This window comes from Achroia grisella, unplaced genomic scaffold (assembly GCF_030625045.1).
Source record: "Achroia grisella isolate CSIRO2021 unplaced genomic scaffold, CSIRO_AGI_Agris_v1 utg782, whole genome shotgun sequence".
NCBI classification, from domain to species: Eukaryota; Metazoa; Arthropoda; class Insecta; order Lepidoptera; family Pyralidae; genus Achroia; species Achroia grisella.
In genome coordinates, this window is record NW_026713022.1 from 33,966 (window position 1) to 54,298 (window position 20,333).

Below are 20,333 nucleotides of genomic sequence, written 5' to 3' on the forward strand. Positions count from 1 at the left end.
GATGATGTTACGCAAATGTATATCTAAATGAATCATACTAAAATATTATATAGAATGAGGTCTAAATTGTATTGCTTTGTTTAAAAACATCCCTATAATTTCGTATAATTAGAACAAAATATGCAACGTTCAGCGGTCGACATTTGTTTCTCATAAATATGTAGCAGATGCTAATAACCAGGGAAGAAAATCCTTAAATCGTTCATTGTTTTATTGCCAGTAAATTAAAAAGTGTACCGCTGTGTATTTGTTATAATGAAATCCTGAAACGAAACATTAAACTTTTAATAAAATGTTTGTTACAGCCCGCAATTGCGAACAAGAAAGTGGTAGATCTACTACTGAATATTCAAAGATGTTTACTGGTGACTTTGCGATGTCGGTTGAAAATTGAAATATTCTTGTTAAATTTCTGTAATTAAATATTTGCTTGCAAAATGTATAAGGAATAAGCATCACGTAAGTGGAAAATTGAAGATTTTTTTTCACGTCTTTCTTTACGCTTTTTCTATTTCCACTTTTAAAGATAAAGACTCTTATACCAATGATCTTTTTAAGTTTAAACAACTCATAATAACATCTTTTTTATGTTAAATTAATTCCATCTCAAATATATGTACTAGAAGACAGGACAGTACCTCCTGTCTCTTTCGTACTTTTCTGTTATATCCTTTCTACTTTGTCTGTCGGTTGGTATCCTTATGCAGGACTGAGGGTCGTGACCTCCAACAGGTCTGCCCTTACTCAAATGATGTTCCTGCATTTATTTCTGTCACCGGCGACCTCAAAGGTAAGCATGGAAAGGTTGTTGCGTTAGTTCGTATTACATTTGCAAAGGTTTACATTATGCCGATCAAACTCGACGTGCTGCATTCTCGATTCCTTTTATCATCAATTTATCATTTATTTTGCGAAGTAATCAAGGGCCTAATAGTGACTCAAGTTTAAAAAAATGAGTTTATTAACTTAACACACAAAAGACATTTTACGCTAACTCCATATTTGGAAGGTGTCTATTCACTTTCATACTCAAAGTTTAATAAGTTTTACTAAAGCAACTTTTGTTTAACTAAAGCAATTAATTGGTCTCACTAGAGTATTATGTAACATACACTAGTATAATAGATATACTAATCTACTTATTCTCTTCATATTTCATCTTGAGTACGAAAACATTTAATAATGTAATAATATTAGTATCTCAAGACTATATTCACACAGGTCCATCTAGTGCCATTAGTCATTTAGGTATGTATGTATAATTTATTTTATCCATATGTAAGCTGAGAAGTACAGACAAAAAACTCGCTTGTAAGTAAATTCAGCGGTAGTTGAAATTAACCGCGCACCGGCCAACAATGGTTTCTTCGACATGCTCCGGTTGACACCCTCGGTGGCGTCGCATCCGGTCCGGTCTCTACCTTTACTATCCCATCGTCGGTTTCCGTCAATTATTCGTATCAAGTTAACGAACTTTGACCGTTGGCTCTGAGACGCGGTTCAGTTTGACCGTGACGTAGTATCGCAAAATATATCTTAGTACTTATTCATAATTTTTTTATGATCTACAAATGAGAAAGTTTATAAAAATTGTTTGGATCTTTGTTGAACAATCTTACAAAGAAATAAATTATATTACGCTTATTTAAATAGCTACGGTTATCATATTCCAGATTGACATTATAGATTTTTTCCCATATTAGGCAACACGCGGTATGGGCACAAAATGTTATATAAACCTACCAGCGAATGAATACGAAGTGTCAGTTTGTATTACAAACAGCAGTACTTAGGCTACTTTAAATTCAGAATTTTTATTTCGTGTAATAGATAAAAGTTAATATTTACGCGAACGAAAGAGGTGGTTAAGAGCTATAAGAAAATAAATTAAAATATTTAAAAAATATTTACTTATTCGCAAACAAGAACGGAAAGATCATATTTTAATTGAATTGTTATTCTTAATCATATACCTGAAATTTGAACTACATGTAGTAAAACATGTTGGATAGGTACCTTTAAAAGTTGCATTCCTAATTACAATTAAATCAGGATTTTTTCCCTATACTACTAAATATCGGGTGATATTAAATTTAAAATTTAAAATTAATTAATAAGCCAAGAAATTATGTTACTGGAACAGGACTTACCTGAGAAAAGTAAGGTGGCAGTACCGCCCTCTGGTCGTCAAGTCGAGAACATTGTACACGCTCAAGCAACTCAAACAGTTCGTGCTGAGCACGAGTGCCGCCTGTAGTTGTGGAGCTCCATGGCGCCGAAACGTGCTGCCGCCTGTGGACAAAGTAAGAACTATTTAGCAAAATGCTTGGCGTGTTAGTTCAGCGCTAATCCAATAGATGGCGCTATTTGAGATGGCGATTTAATTTAACAAGTTAATATTTTTATTTGTTTCACCTGCAGTAGGATAAATTATTAAATTAATACAATTTTTGATAAATTCATGTAAGCAAGTACCGGATAAATTGCAATTTTTATTTTATTGTTTGTAATTTTTTTATACAATTCTAATAGTTTGTTTTATGTATTCTGTTACTTGTTACGGATGATATTTGTATGAAAGTAAATGTTTGAAAAGTCGTAAATAAACCTATAGAAAAATTATATTATTAAAGTCAATTAATTGTATTGCGATTTTTACTACATTGTTTGTAATTTATTTTTTTATCTAATACTAATAGCTTTTTTATATACTCTGTTACTTGTTAAGGATAATATTTGTATGAAAGGAAATGCTTGAAAAATAGTATAGAATAGTAAAAATAGTATAATTTTGCGAAAAAATCAAATAGGTATTAATAACAATAGTGGTAGATTAACATTCAATTGTCCAGTTTCTTACATAGATAGCTTAGCTTATGTACCTACCTACAGATACACCTACGATGCCGGAGTGGCAAGCTAGTTTAAAATATAAACATCTTCATCTCACGAGATCAACAATGTAGGATGCTCATGTACTGACGGTAACAATACCGCTCGTTATGACAGAAATGTTGGCAGATAGGATTTATGCGAGGATTTTCATCCTTGTTCTTTTATACCGTTCGTTCGTTCGGAATTCTTATGATAAAATATGTAGGTACTTCATTTATTTATATTGTACAGATGCATAGGCTTTTAGATGATCATGACATTAATGACAATCAAAGTTAATACACATAATAAGGGCTATTTTAAAAGCTTATTATGTACCAAATACTTAGTCTGTTTGGGTCAAATTTTGCAAAGGACTTTGCGACCAGTTTCCATTATTGCATTTAACTCAAATTACATTAAAAACCCGTTATTAGCTGATTTGATCTGTTGTAAGCTGACCCGATGTTGTCTTCGATAGATGAGCATAGAATTTCCGACGTGAAAGGTGACCTACTGACCGATTTTTAATTCGTTACATTTTTCTCAATTGGCGCATTTATCTGGACATGATCATAGGTCATTAGAAAATTATTTCAGTATGAAATATGAACATTTAATAACGGAATTGATTATGGGGGAAGGAGATCTCTAGTAACGTGGACTAATAGCCCCACTGCCAGCTGTGCTGATGTACGCCAGGTTGACTAACTCCACGCAGTTCCCCTGGACACCATCGTGACAAACTCAAAGTGAATTTGCAACGATGGGCTGACTGATCTGATCTCATGCTCATCTTATCATTCTCCACTGGTACCCCGCTAACTTAAAACCGTTAACGTAAGAGTAAATGTGTATGCACCATAATAGTATTTAAAAAAAAATTAATTGATTACGTATCCACGAGCCGTTTTCTTTTATATTTAACTGAAAATATCAATTATAGATAGCTTAGGACGGTATGTGGTACCGGAGGTCGGCTCAATACCGATGGTTTCAACGGAAAAATAAATATAATATATGGAATATGTGACACGAGAACAGGACAAGATAACAGTGAAGGAAATAATGTGTAGATAAAACTATGGTAACAGAATGGAATAAATACGGATATACAAAATATTTTACAAGCTAATCAGAGCTTGTGTAATGGACAATTGGACAGTACACAATCACGTGCGCAAATAATTGTATCGTGTGAGGAATCTTATCTGTGACCATAGGAAGTACGGCAGTGTGCTAAACTGCTACACCATAGAGGCCGGTCTAAATGTGAGTTTGTTATGACATAACAAACTCACATGGAAGGGGCTTCTTTCTAAGGAATCCTGAGTAGGTATTACAATAGACCTCTAATTCTGCCAGATTACCAACAAACTAATAAGATTTTTAGTAACTTAACTTTATTATTAACAATAATTATAATAAACAAAAGTATTTTTTATGACATACTTATTCTTAACAATAAATATCATAAATAGTTATTGTTTATAAAAATGTTTTATTTCAATTTAGCAGCACGAGACCAAAATATACATATATTTAAAATTTAATAGCACGTAATATACTGTCACAAAACTATTCTATGTCAACCGGTTATTAACAATTTAACGCCATTAGCAATATAGACAAAAATACTCCTGACAATGACCCCATCTGTTGACCGACAACGGAACCTTGTAATAATGGTTCGCGTCTGTGATTTATGGATCAATTAACTGACCATTCTCCGCTCCCTTCGCGGACGATACTTGCTAAACGTTATGGTTGAAATAATGGTTTTCCAAATTAAAACTCCCCTATTTTTGAATGCATTCACAAAACCGGTCCCCGCCAACTCAATCAACGTTTGTTTGTTTTTCGGCTAAACTTAATATTGTAGTGTTGAAAGGGTACTAACACATGTAACTTGATTAGCAGATGTTCGCAACTGAAAATGTTTGTTATTTTTCAATTTATCTATATACTTTAATATTTTCTTGTGACATTGTAGCCTTGGACAACAATTAAAAAAAAGTGACTGTGGGTAAAGGTTAAACTTTTGATTGTATAGGACGAAAAGGGTTAGGAGTTTGTACATTTTTTGTTATACCAGAAAAGGTCAAATCTAAAAATAAGACAATTTAATTTTACCCACTTAAGTAGAGTGTCCCTACAACCTACAACTTAATTTAGGCTTCAGAAGTTGTCTAGACATTTTTACCTACAGATTTCAAACGTAGTAATTATGATTCATCATTTTTGTCATTCCGCGAAACAAGTACCTACTTACGTACGCATGCTGCAGGTGTATGCAGTTTGAATGTTTTATTAGAACGCGTCTGTTTCCGACGGGTCCGTAATATTTACCTATTACTATACACATGATTTTAAGGTTTCAAATCATCTCATGTTAATGTAAATTGTCCTAGTAGTACTAAATGTAATGGGGAAATGGGATTGTTAGTAATGTGGATTAATAAGCCGAAAGTCCATTAGGTTCACCTCCACGCGGTTCCCTGTGGAAACCATCGTGATAAATTCCTGGTGAATTTGCCACAATGGACTAAATTACACGAACTCTTGTCCATCTTATCATTCTCCACTGGTGCCCAGCCAGCCTATACTGTTAGAAAGGTGCAACATTCCAATATAATTTGTTAAAAAAGATATTATGAAATTTATTTTACTGAAATATTTCTATACATACGATAGACGCTGCAAAACCTATAAAAATTATACATATATATATATATATATATATAATTAATTTCTGGTTCTAACTTTCGCTCATATGATCATAATCGACAGGCAAGATTAATCAATCTTGCCTTTTCTGCCTATATCGTTGTACGGAAAAGGATTACACTATGTAAATTTTATAAGTACATAACATTCAAACAGTCTAAAGCTATATAAACACAATTTCATTATGATTAGTTAAGCCGTTAAAGTGTGAAAGCGTAACAAACAAACTCACTTTCGCATTTATAATACTGACTCTGATTAGCATATATTCAAAGTGTAAAAAAAAATACACTCTTAACGTCATTTTGAATTTAACTGCAAAACTTTTCTTTATTTGAAACGCGGAGAAAGACTACAAAATTGTTATTATGTGTTAGCTAACTAATATTTGTCGGCCTCGGTGATCTAACGGTTTAGCACATCGCTTAACTTCCGATGGTCGCTGATTCGATTCCTCTCACGGTACCAAAATATACATTAATGAGCATGATTGTTTGTATCGATGTTGTTGCTCACTATGTATATTATGTATGTATTTAAAAAAAAGTATTTTTGTATTTACTTATTTGTTTATATCTGTTGTCTAGTACTCTTAACCCAAGCTCTACTTAGGTTGATACTAAGTGTGAATTGTCCAAGGATATTATTATATTACAAATATGTAACAAGAATAATTTATTATCCTATCATCAATATATAAAACGCATTTATGTATTATCTTGTTTGAATAAATTAAACTTATATAATTAAACGGTACTAGTGAGGTTAATCACAAACAAGTTCATCTTCTAAATATAATTATCATGGACGGCTTCCTGACACTATACTTAAATGTAAATGTTTCGTTAAATGCTCACAAAAATACCGTTCATAATATCAGCCGTACGGAAAATTTCTCATGCGTTTAAAAAAAAAGTGTAACAACAATTTGAGGCGGGCCATGACAGCACAATCTGTCTTTTCTGTCATATAAATCAAGTTAATTGTATGATGTTACATCTGGAGGCATGTGTGAAGTAGTCTTTAATATCTATTGTTTGAGCTATAGTCGTGAATCGTATTATATTTATTTTGCAGTTTTAGTTAATTTGTAGAAAATTTTGATAGTGAGCTTAATGTGATTTCATCACTAATTTTAATGCTTATTTCAATCTGGTTAATCTTAATTTTATGATAATCAAGTTCAATCATTTGAAGGCGTCGTAGCCTAATCCCGACTCACACCTAAAAGGTCGTTAGTTCTGATGTGGCTGTAACAAAGAAAACTTCGTGTGTTAATTTATATTTCTGACTAACTCTCCGGTGAAGCAAACACTGATGACAAACCCAAAAATAATTCAAGAGAAGGGGGTGAGTCCGGTCCTGCCACGTTGGATTCAAGACTATATTATATTATATAGACGCCCAGCGAGATATATATATATATATATATATATATATATAAATATGCATATATCTGGCTATGGCACCAACGGGAATTAAGTAGCCCGCGGTTACACCGGTCTGTACTGACACATTAATACACAGTTAGTACACATTCTGGAAAGTTTTCGATATTCTAAAATAACTACAATCAGTACTGTCTCGTAATGATCACAATATCTTTCATTAATTTTTACGGTTTTTTAGCAAATAGACAAGCACATTTGACTTTATCTTCAAAGATTTCAGGGTTATACTTAAAAACTGCTTTAGTATATAAATTATGTTTAAATAAACTACTATTATAGACGAATAATGATTATATTCTCGCATTTGTTAAATATTAATAATTACATATAATACAAAAAGATTTTTATCATGTGTATAATTTTTAAGAATTTTACGAAGGACGTCCTTCCTTTAATATCGTTTGGACAAAAAAATGTTTAAATGATCCTTACAGATGTCAAGGACAACACATGTCTCGAACTGTACCAGACATAGACAACACAACCAAAAGGGTTTTAATATAAAATACATAAAAAGTAAATGAAAGCGTGAGAACAGAAGTATAATTGACTAGCGACTCATTCCGACTACGCTCGTTTGAACCTCATACCTAAATACCTAGTATATGTTCAAGAAATGTACATATGTATACCTCTACATATGTATTTTAATTAAAGAAATGTTTTTTTAATAATGCATTTTTTAAGTAAATTATGCATTCTAATTATACAATATTAACTTAAAAAATTAAATTAATGTAAATATCTGAATTTGCAGTCTTAACCAAGAAGTTCCAGTTAATATTTGAAATACACTTGAAGTAATATTATTTTAAAAATAACAATTTTATGCGAGATATTTTATGAGTAAAACGGACAATCTTAAAAATCTAACAAGTCTGTTGAAATTTACAGAAGTTCTTATTTTCGAAAACACAGACAACTGGAATTCCATTTTTAAAACTCTTAAACGATATATATGTAAGTATTAAATATAACAATAAAACAATATTATAGGAACATTGGTTCACACAGTGCATCCCGCGAGATCGTATATCAGGATCGATGTCGGTCACACCCGCTTGCGCATGACTGACACTCGACACAGACGACCTAGACAAACGATTTGCTTTATTGAACGATCAGTGCCTTTGTTGTTACTGCTATTATTGTATGTAATGTGTAATGTGATACGAGGATTTTATATATATATAATTTTCGTATCACATTACCATACTCCTCCGTAAAGGCTTGACCGATTTTTATGAAAATTTATAAGTAGATCTGAGAATCGCCTACTACATATCTATTTTTCATACCCCTAAGTGATAGGGGTTGTCCACTCCTAACATTTAATTTTTAATTTTTAGGACAAATTCTCTTTATTTTTTTATATAATGTGCCATTAAAAATACATACAATCCTAAATAATCACCCTTCAATTACCAATCCCTATTTTTTAATAACGATTTTAATTTATATTCAAGAAATGTTTGCTGGTTGTATAGGTATTATCGTTAGTGTTTATTATTTGTATAAACAATGGATGCGGCAAAATAGTCACCGTCGGACCAGTCAATCATAATGTTATAAATACGATCGAATAAAATAAAATCATAGGTTGTAAATTCGAAACAATTGTTTTGCAAATGTAAGTGTGTCTCAATGTATTCAACATAAACCTGTTTTTCAATTCTAAATGAACACATTTTTGTTATTTAATTTTCTTTACAAGTTATACTAAGTTTTAGTATAATATAGGCATTTGAAAAATATATTTTATAATGTATTTTAAACATGCTGCAATCTAATTGACGATGATGATGATTTAGGTTCAAGTGCATTTAACAGTCACAAAACAAAACAAAACAATAGTTAACAGTGACACACTGATAATCATCACTTTGAGCACGTCTGTTTTAAATATTTAGTTTATCCAGGTATTTTATTCAACATTATAATTAAAAATTAACTTTTTTTAATGGCAGCAGCAATTTCACCGTCACACATACGACACAATATACTGAACAAAAGTGGAAGCCACTCAAAACGTGTCTCCCTTCTTTGGTAACGTACGCAGTTGACGCTCGCACTTGACGCCCAACAAAAGCCTTTTTAAAAAGTGTCTGGCGGACGTGTGAATCGCGACAAAGCGTTTCCTGAGTCACAGATAGGTACCGAAGTACCGACACAGAGATGAAACCACTAGAATGAATCACATACACAGACTCACACAAAACTAATAGAACACTCACAAATAATAGATATAATTAATAAAATTTCATTCTCGATGATCAACAAAATACATCTATTAACTGTCGGTCAATAAACTATCAAAACTGGGACCGAACGCAGTATTGTTTAGCTTCCTAGTAGCTTGTTACCAACTTTATTTGACGGCATTGAGTAAGTTTCGCCGGGGGGTTATAAAGGCTTATTATGACATCATGCGATATTCGCGCACACGACCTCTTAGCACGATATATATATATATATACCTAATTGAAACAGTATTAATATCTGTATTACCTTTGCACAAGATTAAAAACATTTTGACATAATAATGTAAACCAAAAGTTAGAAGGTTATTCAAGTTTTAATCGGTAAATTTGTCAATAAGAGAAAACAAATCATTATAAAAATAATCTATAATATCAAGTAATTACAAAAAAAAACAATCGATACATTTATCTATAGACGAAATATGAAAAACATCACACAATATTTCGAGTGACTGAAGAATGGCACATTCCGGCTACCGCTGCAACTGTGATAGCTTGCAGTATTGAAACATTATGTAGCGTAACTCTATTATTTATCATTTTACTATGTACAAGCTACAATAGTTGTACATTTTATGATGGACTGCACATATAAAAAGGCAATACATTATATTATACTAGTTGCATGTGTGGGCGCAAATGTAGCCCACGTTACTCCCTCATAATGTAGATTACTATCTGAATTTTTAAGTACATGAAATACTAATATTAAGAAAACACTAATACAACTCAGATGAATTTAAAGGAGTTTTAAATTTATCTGACATAGACAAAATCAAATTTTCATCGGACAGTCTAATGACGGGATTTGAACAAACTACCTATCAACATTGACATTCCCTGTTACTCTAGTCAGCTCATGACCACGGCTAATGTAACATAGTCAAAACGTCGAGAGAGGTAAATATATGATACCTTTATTTACCATAAAATTATTCATGTCAAAACTCGTTTAACACGAAAGTTTAAATATAAGCACCTGAGCCAGCCATAATATTATGTATTTATTTATACTTGCCAAAACCAACAAAATGTATAAAATTAAACGCTCCGTCACTTTTCTAAAATGGAATACGAGCAACAAAGAGATATTTTCTTTTTCGGACTTCGATAAATATGCGTTATATTGCGGCAGTCGAATGGAAAGGACGGGTAGGCCTCATGTTAGCATTTCGCCTTTGATCCCTGACATAACCCGGGCTCCGTTCCCAACGATCCGCAACGCATTCCACGTTAAAAATTTTATATGTACGGTTGCAGATTAATAATAAACGCATCGTCTACATTTTCTAACGAGTGAAGCGTTTACAGTTATATTCTACGGTTGCGTTAAATTAATAAAGCGAAGCGTTGCATGAGTACTGTTGTCCAGAAAATGCCTTTGGCATGGCTAAAACCGTTTTACTCGAAATGAATATTAAGTACGCTTACCATAATAATATAAAGAAACTAATAAGAGCAAGGATTATACGTCTGTGGAGAAAAAGAAATAGCTACTGTGTAGCTTGGATGGGTGACCGTGACTTGTGCTTCGACTGATGACACGAGTCATCGATCGCGGATGCAATTACTAGATAAAAATAAAATTTTCGTTTTTTTGAGTGGATAAACGTAAACTATATTACGACAACCATTGTGATATACCGGTTTAACACACAATTTTATGTGTATATTCATTAGCTCTGAGAATAGCACGTAAACTATTTTTCAGGCCTCAAAATGATTAGGATGGTCCATTCCAAATTTTCATCTTTCATCAGTCCCTATTTATCAATAGCAATATTAATTTATATGACAAAGTAGCATTTACAGGGTTAGCTAGTTTATTTATATATATTCATATGCTATAAGCAAAGAAAAAAGTAACAAAATATAAAAGAAGCAATTTCGTATATTCTCAAATCGATGTACGCAATACTTTATAGAAGCTATGGTCTTAATCTAGAAACGTGATATTTTAACGACAGCTTGCGAGGATTTGTGAAAAATAGCCACGACTTGCACTCCAACCTGAGATAGGATGAAGGATAGTGTATCCAGACTTCGCAGGATACCTATAAAATATTTTCTACCGACATCCAGTCTGTTACTCGAAACAAAACAACCAATAAAACTCACAATACCATTATTATGTTCGTACTTCAACGATACCATTTTGTCCGTATCACTGTTGAATGTTCTTTCACAGATTTATGATCACGATGTCTTATTATTTTTTATTTGTAAGTATTTATATAACTACAGAAGTAGGTACGATACGGAGATGTTAACAGCATAATATCATCTATAGAAATAAAAAGTTCTGTTGCCTAATATCCATATATAAACACTTCCTTTCAAAACTATTTGAATTCCCTTTTATGTTTTTAATTGTGAGGATAAAATTCGAATGCAGGGAAATGTTAGAAATTCGTACAAATTTCAAACATTTCCCTGCATTCGAATTTTATGCATTTTGTATTCACACATCATTTTTATAAAGCATTTATTTAAAAGAACAATACACAAGTATCGTGCTCGTCCTTTTTATGATGATTCTGCTTTCGGATTGAGCGGTATAATCAATACAGTAAATAAATTGTGGTAAAATCCCGTGATTTTATACTAATACGTATCAATAAAGTTTGTTTAAAAAAATATTATTTTTATTTCTATTACAATATTAAAATAATATTGAAAATATTGACAAAATTTCTAGTATGAAGAAATGTGTACGGAAATATCAAACATGTGTAAGAGTAATAGGAATGATTAAGGAAGATGTAAATCATAGCTGTAATTCTTATACCTAAATTTAATAATCATAAAAATATTATTCATCGTGAAAAAATTGTATTACAACATCACAGAATCAATTACAAAAAAATAAAATAAAATAAAATTGAATTTTGGCGAAGATTAAAAGCTTCTTCACTGGGTTTCAAAGAGAAACGGCCTGATTGAAAATTCAAATGAATAAGTGAAGTGAAATGAAGATTCTAAATTATCTAATATTCTGTACCAATATTATAAAGAGGAAAAGTTTATGAGTTTGGATTTTCGGGGTACGACTTATCCGATTTTGAAAAGTATATTAGTCATGAATAGCCCATTTATCGAGAAAGGCTATTGCCTATAATATCACCATAAGATCCACAGAAGCTAAGTTGCAATGAAAAATGTTACTAAGTTCAGGTAGTTATAAATGAAGTTGTAATTAAAAATAATGAGTAGGTACAATTATTTCTAACAATTTAATACAATTAAATAAATAATAAGAAATGCAGATGTTTCTCAGAAAATTTCACTCATTAATAACAAGCAAGTCCCATTGCTGGTTACAATATGTCTGTTAGAAACTGTTGATAGCTGTATAACAAAGAGTTGTGACTAAGGATTCCCTTGAACATTGTGGGACTTAGAGAAAATTTATTTACCTACAAGTTAGAATTTCGTGACCAACTCATAACATTAGTCACCCAAGAGCCGAGGTGATAAAACAACATTACATTTCCTACGGTTTATGTAAGGTGATGCTAAGCCAGCAACAAGGTAAGCATATTTTTATCTTATTGCTTAAGAAATATAATTCTTACAGAATAAACAAAATAAAGTTATATATGTTCTTATTAAAACAAAATCGTCAAGAACAATTATTACAGTTGTAAATATGTAGTAACTTTGAATTTCAATATAATTAAAAAACAATTGTCTATTATATGCGTAAGCGTATCACATTAGAAAATTAGAACAGCTACACGTATTTAGCTAAATCTAAATCTTAAAGGACAAGATTTGTATAAAATAAGAAAATTTTCGTAAAATTAAACATTCGAAATAGACATGTTGGTCTTATTTTAATCATCAGAACGTGGAAACCAGAGCGCATTGATTATGCATTAATGCTGCCAAAACACATCTTATGAATTGCCTGTCTAGACAACTAAAGTGTTTTAAATGAGTTGAAGGAAGAAAAAATAAAAAAACTAGGCATTGTTACCGAACAGTGGTACGATGTAATCATAAAGACCACCAGCAGCACAGTGCTAATGATGACATTTAATTACTACATATTTTACAAAACATTATTATATTGTTACTCAATTTTCCTCGTTAGTGCATATGCCCTGTTTCATTTTCTAATATTTCTTTGAATAATACAGTTTTACCGTACGTAACTCAATTACATTGCATTTCAGAAACTACTTTTTTATCGATTTCAATAATTATATTTTTCTTTACAAGTTCTGTAATGGGAATTATAAAATTTTTAACTTACATAACGTACTATATAAAAGTTGTTTATTCACTGTAAAATTGAAAACATTTGATGGAATATTTATGTTGCACCTAACTAAATAAGAACAACTTAAGATATTTTTATTCATATTACCTTTAGCATTTACTAAGAATTAAAATTTAAAATATTCATATTCTAAACAGTAAGCAGGTAATTTGTAATGCTCTGTATAATAATGTGGGTCTAATTTTTGCTCCGATTATAGTAATAGGACGAAATCGCAGGTGCGCTGAGCTCGATGCGATGGTATTTGATGCGCGCGCGCCGGAGGCACATTCAAACAGCAGCAGAAATTAGTTCATTATTATATTTCTAAATTTACTCCTTATCTTAATGTAGTAAAGTCCACATTATTCTGTTTTGTAACAACATTAAAGTCTTACTGTATCTGAATATATAATTGTATTTGCAAATTGGCGTCTCAATATGACCTGTAATTAACTTTAATGTGGGGTGTAAATGAGTAGGTGTAAGCGTACTAAATATTTTAAATGACTATTATTTTAATTCATCATAATAGCTATTATAGACAAACCATAAAAGGTTTTTATTATAGGACTCAAAAACGGGGTTATTAATATGCCCAAAAAGTGTTAAAACTTCAAATCTGTTGATTGTTGGTAGGTACTTTATACCCATTCATACAGCAGCCGTTAAAATAACAAACGATATATTCAAAATGGCGTATGAAAGATTGACGGAGTATGCGGGTATCCCGTGAGGCCTAAACTTACGTATCATGACGTGATTAGATGGATCGTGTTTTATCTAATGGAGGAGGCAGGAGTATTGACTATTAAAGCGTTGCGCGTATACCTACGAGAAATGAGCAAATGGATGGAACTAAACTATAATTGCGCATAGATAGATATTTATGAATCACTAGCACCCGGTTCCTTCGGTCTACCTAAAAAAGGGCTTGGTGAGATGATATAGAAACATGTAGATAGAATCAAATAAATATTTTCTTATAACATGTATGTTTATGAGATTATTCTAAATAGTCGATGTAAATTTCTTGACGATAATAAGTCCTATATTATCTTAAGAGAGACGCTTCAAATTTTTAAATTGTCGGTAGAAATTAACTCCACGGTGATATCCTAAGGCGATGTTCTTATAGGCCCGGTATACAATTTAAATAGTAGGTACTTGTTACATACATTACACGTCATAATTTATCGTCAGATGTTTTTTACAAAGGTCAAAAATAATGATGTCTGTTACAGTAATTACTTAAAATAATTTTCTTAATTTCAGTTTCAAAAAAATTGACATATCATTTATAGTAGCTATAATATATTTATTAATAGTTGAAATATGATTAAGAAACATTACAACAAATTACGACTACAAGCATAAAGAATCTATATCTTTGGCCGAAACATGGCATCTTATCTATGTCATCTGTCATAATTCGTATCACATTCCTAACTCGTTATTTCGCAGAACAGCATTATTTGTTTCTCAATAGAAACAAGAAATTCTACATTCACAAAACTACTGTTTTCCTACGTAGGAGATTATCAGCAGGAGACGTTATATAGGCCACGTTGAAATATGCAGTTCGTTAAAGCACGGCAAGCTTCATCCATCATGATTAAACATCTCGCCACTTTAACGGGAGGCCGACAGTTTACTCGTTGTACAACTTGTTGATATTTGTCATTGTAACTCGGGATTAATGGACAGCTTCTACAATTGTAGTGAAATCATTGGATCAGCACGAGTTCATATTAATAGTCGGACAAGCAATAAACATGATATGCAAATTAATGGCCACCTATTTGTAAATTAGTAACATTAAATATACGACTATTGCTACAGGTCAGTTTAAGAGCTGCAGACTAAAGACATATATGTCATTGATGGAAAATATAATTTTATAAATGTTAGTGTATAAATTTGCAAATTTAGACTTCTTTGTTGTTTCTAAACCCTTTTTCCGGTTTCTTTATACTCTTTTTTTGGCAACACTTACAGCTGATATCCGAACGAGCTAAATTTTCGCATATGTACGAATATCTAACATTATAGGAATATATATTTCGAATGAACTATACATGTTTAAATGATGGAATTAGTAGGTTATCTTAGTTTTATAATTAATCAATGCAATGATGCTCGAGAATCATTTGATTATTATATCGATTACTTGACTGCAGATATTAATCAACTGTTATTCCAATAAACATACATACATCAAATATTTGTGTAGACAATAGAAGATCTATATTTAACGTATAATTAATTAGCGGTACTATCATACGTTCAAAACACATTTACTGTTTGTCTGCATGATGTTTTGCATAAGAAATTTATTACCTACATAATACATAGGCAGTTTACTGCTAATGAGTGATAATGAGGAAATTATTCATTGTTACTTATTATGAATATTACTATATACCAATGACAAATAGGGGAGGGGATTCTTTGAATTAGTAACTAGTGGCCACATTACTAGCTGGGTATCACGTCAAATCGCCTCTATGCAGTACCCTGGAAACCATCGCTGTTAATTCCTGAATAATTCTTGAATTCGTTACAATTAGTCAGAATAATAATAAATCATTCATCCACAATTCAGCACTGGTTCCCCGCCAGCAAATACCGTTGGCGGCCTTTACACAGTACCTATACCATTCCTTATTCATCCATTAAATGCAATGCACTACAAATACTACAATACACTAAATATAGGTAAATACAAAGCATTTTGCGTAGCTCTTGTTTGCGGTAATACGTCAATTAAATTGTTTTGGCTAAATGATATACCATTTCATTTTGAAATAAACAAATTAATAGGTTTTTAGCATGAATAAGCGGCTTATAAATGCCTCCAATGGAGTGTTGTGGCTACTATTTATGTAAATGTATATTTACTAATTGATTGATAATTAGTTGATTTTAATAACAGTTCTTTTAGGGATTGTAATGTAGTTTGAATAGTACTGCACATTTGTAATCATTCAAATATTACATAAATTAATAATATAGACATTCATGGAATACATAGTCAACAAGTGGGTAATTACTATAGAAATCATGTAAGTTACAAGTTACCATGTTAGATACGTACTCGTAACATACAAACTCAAAATGAAAATTACAGATATTTTCCTTTTTTTTTCGTTCTTAAGTATCCATTAATATATAGCTATAGACTATTTTGTTAAGTTAACGTAGCATATTACGAAGCATGCGATATGTACGAGCACAAATGGAATATATCAAATACATACATTAGTTTCTTCATATATCTTCTTCTCGCAGTGATTAAGGTATAAGATTCCTTGTGACCGCCCGTAGGCAAATATTTCATCTTCACTATTTTCGACTTCATTCGACTTCTTATCACCAATTCACCACACAATTAGAACTTCAAAACAACAAATTTAGCATATAAGCTGTACAGTTCACTGTCGTATTACTGTGTCCAGTCCAAAGCCGCCTTTTACCCTAAAATTAAAGAGAAATAGGATTCAAGTATATTTACAAGGAAATAAATGCTTATAAGCAACCAGCTCCCAAGCATACAATATACTGAAGTAAGAGAACAGCAAGAAGCGTATTTAATGTACAGTTATTATTAATTTAATAATTAATAAGTGAATCACAAAACCACATGACATATAATACCATATATATACTTATAAATATGTATGATTGAGTATAAAATAGTTGTGGATATCCTAAAGGAAATATTAATATATACAAATATGAATGTTATAATAAAATTCGTATATTTTTTAAACTTTACTATAGAATTTCAGAATCTTATATATAGTATAAATGTTATTATTGCTCAAATTATAACGATCTAAATCCACCAAAAATATATATACTTATTAAATATAATTACTGTTCAATATAGGTATTTCGGAATTATAATAGAATGTCAATGAAAAGTTATACACTATATTAATCACAAAATCAATTAATTTACTAATTTTATCATTTGTATATATAAAACACGACGTCAGGCATTATATTATAGTATGTATATACTTTATATGTATACATAAATAAAGTAAAAATTTTGTTCGTAACTACATTACACTTTTAGATTGTATATTTTTTCTTAATGTATTATATTTATACTTAATGTATTCCTATATAAAGAGATATCGTAGACATAATTTAAAAGAACAATCAATACTTAATACATGTTCAATCAATGATCTATTCACTGATTAACTATCATTACAAAGCATTTTATTTTAACCGTTAACATCATATCGATAACGGTTTCTATGATTACAAACTATTAAAATATCGGATATAGTTCAAAGTCTCTTCATTAAACTCAAGTTTAAAATATGTACCTACTTGAAATAAATTCACATACTAAATTAAAACTTTACTTTAATATTCTCATTCATAATAGTAATAACTAAATTTGGCAGCAATAAAACATAAAGATGATGTGAAAAGATTATTGCAAACAACGGAAGCTCATAATCAGATATTGTTTAAAATTTGTGTGAAGATAAATCTAAACAAAACACCGGTCGAACCAACTTTGAAGTTGAGACTTGTAATTTTATATATACATATTTCCAACATCTATGTTTATTTGTTGAGAGAAACTTATGTATGCTACGTATAATAAAGTATCTATGTTATTCTTCGCGGGACCACAAAAACAAAGAGTAGTAACCAAGATGTAAATAATTATAAATCAACCCAACCGTTATCATAAACAAAAGTTAATTGGGACCGTGAGATTAGGTCTAGTTTACATAGTAATTGACCTTAAAATTTATAAATGATAATATCCCAAAAATCCTACAAATATCAAATTTGTAAGAACTAGCAAATACGTTTGAATATTAGTTAATTAATGATTAAAATAATGAATATTTGTTAAACAAACGAAATACATATCTAATGCTACGAAAAATATGGGTATGCATATCACATTGTCCGCAACCTTATCACTGTAGAAGTGATAAGGTTTATATTTTCAAGATTGTCTTTAGAGCAGGTTTCGTAAAAGAAATGTTATTGCAAAAAAAGAATATAACGCTAAGTGGATCGACTGATTTTGACAGACACTTCAAATACTGATTTACGCTAGCAAACTCACGATTTATAACTTGTGCTATAAAAGGAAAATAATAGAGAGAATATATTGTTTATTAGCGGTAACAGATGGGTACCCCAATGTCCATATGTACATTTAATTTAACTCCTATTACTTCAGTTATTTCACTCTTCAACAAAAAAATCCAAATATTTAATAATAAACATCCGAACATCTTCACTTACTTTCACATTTTAAATATTATTCATAAGTCTGTTACTACTATGAATCATATGTTAAAAACGGATATGAAAATATGAATAACTATTGAAATAATGTTTCTAGTTTCTCGACCGTCGACGAGTGTTTGCCATATGGAGATTTCGTTTATTCACCATTTGTTATATTTTCAGCAAATATTAAAAGTAGCACATAGGATCGATTATCGAAATTGTATTTTATGTATCTAATTCGAGACTTTATGATTATAGAACATTAATCACAGTGTATTTGGAGCTAGGTATTATGATATCAATCTTTCTTGTTTGAATATTATAATCATCCAACGTCTACAATGATATCTATATAATACATTCGGCACTTGAATAGATGTTGCAACTGCAAATTCCAGATAATAAACTTTCGATGTAGCGATAATAATACGATGTCTTTATAAAATGCTGCCATTTTAAAAATTACTATCACACCTACACGCGTCTATCTAAACAATATAAAAGACAATCCAATGATTTATTGCCTATCAAATGTTACGGCCGGTGGTCTACGTCTATAAAGCATAAATGTATGTTTCTAGGGGCTACATAATTAATATCGAGGTCGAGCTTATAACAAGATATGTTGACAGATTTAGCTCGCATGTATTATTTTGAATGTTTGTAACCATAATATACTATAATACAGTAACTATGTAGATTTCTATACTTTTCTTAGATTGTGAATAATTCTTCAGAGTGTATTTAAATGTCTTTTTTTTCTTTTTATTTTCTTACATATCTTTACATAGTAAAAAATTTCTATCGGGTTAACAATCTGACAACCTGGATGGTAATTATTTATAAAAATGATAAATAAACCTAAAGTCCGCTTGATAAGCAAATAAGTAAACTTTTATAACGCATACGACGACATTACTAATATCAATTTTGTCATAAAAACAACAGATAAAAAATTTAATTAAAACGATATTACATAACAATGTCATCATACTGGTTCATCATTATCATAAAAACAGTAAATGTTTCATAAAATATCTAGTTACAGTATTCTAAAATATTGTCGTTAAATGTTATTTAATAGCTTAGTTGATTTATGAAATTACTTTTACTAGTTTTCAAAAGCGATTCTTGGGCACGTCATTATATATATATATATAGGGTTGAGACATGACAGGTCTCAATCCTTAGTTAATAAATAGAAATCGCAAAATTTTGTTGTCTTCGCCGAGTAGTCGTAATTCGACCATAATAACGATAAACTGAAAAGGTAAAGGTTTTTTTACTAAATTATACTTATATATATATACAGCCGCCGCCAATAATGGTTTACGCTGGCGAACCAGTGGTCGGGTAACCCACCACCAACCCACACAAAAAAATTGAATTTACCCAAGCGTCTCACTGTCGTGGAAAGTTCAAAGTATTGTATAAGCGTAAAGCTGTTTTCACAACGACGTACCGTCAACAGTCCTTAAA

The 20,333-nt window shown here is 30.9% G+C and overlaps 1 long non-coding RNA gene across 1 annotated transcript in view; it reads right to left on the reverse strand.

Moving 5' to 3' along the window:
• Positions 1-2,154: 2,154 nt before the first annotated feature.
• Positions 2,155-20,333, reverse strand: part of LOC131851313 (uncharacterized) — a 42,792-nt gene continuing 24,613 nt past the window's right edge. The window contains exons 2-3 of the long non-coding RNA XR_009357873.1: positions 16,838-17,054; positions 2,155-2,292 (exon numbers count right to left, since the gene is read on the reverse strand). This is a non-coding gene — a long non-coding RNA (uncharacterized LOC131851313). The remainder of the gene's footprint in view (positions 2,293-16,837; positions 17,055-20,333) is intronic.